This window comes from Helianthus annuus, chromosome 5 (assembly GCF_002127325.2).
Source record: "Helianthus annuus cultivar XRQ/B chromosome 5, HanXRQr2.0-SUNRISE, whole genome shotgun sequence".
Classification (NCBI taxonomy): Eukaryota; Viridiplantae; Streptophyta; class Magnoliopsida; order Asterales; family Asteraceae; genus Helianthus; species Helianthus annuus.
Genome location: NC_035437.2, coordinates 157,935,465 through 157,939,155, shown reverse-complemented (window position 1 = coordinate 157,939,155; position 3,691 = coordinate 157,935,465).

Here is a 3,691-nt window from a genome sequence, read left to right as displayed (position 1 = left end):
TATTGGTGGATAGGCTTGAAAAAGTCTGTAGCCGCCCACGTAGCAAAGTGCTTGACTTGTGCTCAAGTCAAAGCCGAGCACCAAAAGCCATCTGGCTTGCTACAACAGCCTGAACTTCCCGAGTGGAAGTGGGAATGCGTAACTATGGACTTCATAACCAAGTTACCCAAAACCAGGAAAGGAAACGATACAATATGGGTCATAGTCGATAGGCTGACTAAATCAGCTCATTTTCTACCCATCAAGGAGACGTATAGCTCCGATATGTTAGCCCAACTTTATGTTGATAAGATTGTAGCCTTACACGGTATACCTGTGTCTATTATCTCCGACAGGGATACTAGATACACGTCTCACTTCTGGAAGAGTTTCCAGCAATCTTTGGGCACGCGTTTAAACTTTAGTACGGCTTACCATCCACAGACGGACGGTCAAAGTGAGCGTACTATCCAAACGCTAGAAGACATGCTTCGTGCATGTGCGATCGATTTAGGTGGTAACTGGGATAAAAACCTACCCCTGATCGAATTCTCCTACAATAATAGCTACCACACCAGCATAAAGGCTGCGCCTTTTGAGGCATTATATGGTAGGAAATGTAGATCGCCTGTTTGTTGGGCGGAAGTAAGAGAGGTCCAATTATCGGGACCAGAGATTGTTTTCCAGACGACGGACAAGATTGTCCAGATCCGGGAACGTCTCAAGGCTGACCGCGATAGGCAGAAGAGCTACGCTGATCCAAAGCGTAAGGATTTTCACTTCGAAGTGGGTGAAAAGGTATTACTTAAGGTGTCACCCTGGAAGGGAGTGATGCGTTTCGGCAAGAAAGGCAAACTGAGTCCGAGATACATAGGACCTTTTGAGGTCATTGAACGAGTCGGGTCAGTCGCCTATAAACTGAACTTGTCTGAAGAGCTCAATGGAATTCACAACGTGTTCCACATCTGCAATCTCAAAAAGTGCTTCGCCGATGAATCATTGGTGATTCCACACACAGATGTGCATATAGATGAGAGCTTAAAATTTATAGAAAAACCTTTGTCGATTGAAGATCGACAGGTGAAGAAGCTTCGCAGAAAGCACGTACCGATTGTAAAAGTCAAATGGGATGCTCGTAGAGGTCCTGAATATACGTGGGAAGTCGAAGCTACAATGAAAGAAAAGTACCCCTATTTATTTGAGTAAATCTCGGGTCGAGATTTATTTTAAGGGGGTGAGGATGTAACACCTCGAATTTTTGTGTCCAATAATGTGTTAACACGTGTCATTTGTTTACACGTGGCATTTATATTAAATAAAGGACTAATTTTGACAAACCTTGAAAGTATATAAATTCGAGGGTTATACATGTCAAACAAGGGTAAATATACTGTATAGTAACCCTAAATGGTGCTTGTACCTTCAAACGAATAAATGATGGATCGTACGGAAGCGAAACACGAAAGGAAGTGAGAGATTACAAGCTACAGGGGTTAACTGTGTCAACATGTTTAATTATACCTCTGAGTGACCCTTTAACGTTCCCAAAGCTTTGTAACAGTGTTATACACTCACTAAAATATAATATATAAATTTCGCGAAGTTTCGTTATGAAACAGGAAAGTTACGATCGAATTCGTATAAGAAGGGTTAAAAGCGTCAATCATGAAAGTTAAGACTTTCTGAATAAATTAATAAACTAACCGGGGACTTAACAACGCGGGTAAATAACACGAGGTCCTTAGTTGTAATTAACCGAGGGCCAAACCGCAAAGTTACCCCTTCAAACCCGAAAGGTCAGGTAAATCATTACGAAAGATTTCGTTATTAATTACCAGGATTTCGTAATCATTTCAAAAGATTTTAAAAATCTGAAAAACAGGCCCCACGCGACCCGCATTGCATTTGTGGTTAAGTTGAGGCGGGCCGCGAGCCTCCTCTTTTACTCGCCTGATATTTAAAACCCAGGCGGCCCGCATTAGAAACGCATGGAACTCCCATGCGAGCCGCATTAGACGCCCAGATGCAGAAAGTTGTAACTACTTGCCTTTTGGAGCATTTGAACGACCAAACATCAATCAATGAGGCATGGGTGCCCCCTACTCGACCCATACACCTTAGGGACACCTGCCCATGATCCATGATCAAATGTAGGCTGAGTTGTGATGATCTTGAGGTCCTTTGAGCACTATAAATAGCAATGTTGAGGTTACAACATTCACACAACTCAAACACTTCCATCTGATCATTCCAAGAGCTCCCTAGCATTCTCTTCTGTTCCATAATCAAGATACAACTTCTGTAAGTCGTTCATAACCATTTTGGTCATACATTTCCATAGTTTTAGCTTAGAAACTCAACCGTCGTAACTAACGGTTGTCATTACAATATCTTGCAAATGGTTCAGTCTTATGACGGATCAAAAGTAGTTTTGAGTAGGTAATTATGTGGGTAATAAACCTCTAAAAGGGTTCCCCCTGATCACCACTCTAACTATGTCAAATATCGAGTCAAACGTGCGGTTAAAAAGTCAACAGAAAGCTATTTTAGCGATTTATGCATAATCTGTAATGTATATGTTATGAAATCTGTTTTGACACTTATAAAACATGGTATTAAGTATATAAACTTGTTTGCGCTCGTTTGAATCGATCATTTGCTATATTGACCCGGTTCGGAGCCGAATGTCGCAAAAGTTTGACTTTTGTTTTGACTTCAGTTCTGACCCGTTTTAGTGAGGTATAAATATACCTTAGGACTCTTTTAGGACCAGGTCACATGTCGGTATAAACCTCTGTGATCGGTTCATGAGTTATCCGAGTCTTTTGCGCATTTCCGTCATTCGCCTAAAAGTTGACCGTAATGGCCTTTTGAAATTAAAACGAGTATTTCGGACGCGTGAACGGACCAGAACCTTGCTTACTAAATTATAAGCATGTCCTTAAAGTTTCACGTCAATCCGAGGTCTAGAATGAGAGTTATGCTAAATGGCGCATTTAAAGTAAACTTTAGTAATTAACGGCGCAATTAGCATAACGACCATCTAAACCAAGATTTCGTCACCAAAACTTTTACCCACTATATTAAAATAATATTTTGGGAATTTTAAAGATTTTTAATAATTTTTACCTCGCTCATAACCTGCGGTTATGGCTACGGTTCGGTAAATACCGAATATGCCCTTTTCGGCCAAAACATGAGTTCTACAAGGTCTTTTGACCCGATTCCAGTTGCTACTGATTTTAAAAAATAAATAAAGTATTTTAAGCTTTATAAGCTGTTCGGGAAACTCAGATTTCCTGTAGAACTCGAAAAGCCCTTTTAAAGCCTTTAAAATGACCGAAAAGCCCCTACGGGGCATAATATTAACTTAAACTCGTTACGGGCGTCACGGAAGGTATCCTACTGATACCACAACCCATTTAAGGCATATTGACTTAGGAAATAAGCGTACGACTCTCATGGTTAACCGTTTCGCCTATTGCGCGCACGGTTCGGCTTATGAAACTAGTTTTCATAAATTAGCCGATACGGGTCAAATTATATTATTTGAACCCCAAAATCCAGAGTGTGAACCATTAACCCATATAAAACAAGTCTCTGAACTTGTTGGGTCAGAATCACACTCCATTCTCGGTTTTCGCCTTTTCGCGCGATTTAACCATATCTATATATATCGGAACCAACCGGTCTAGGCTACGGCCATTATAAC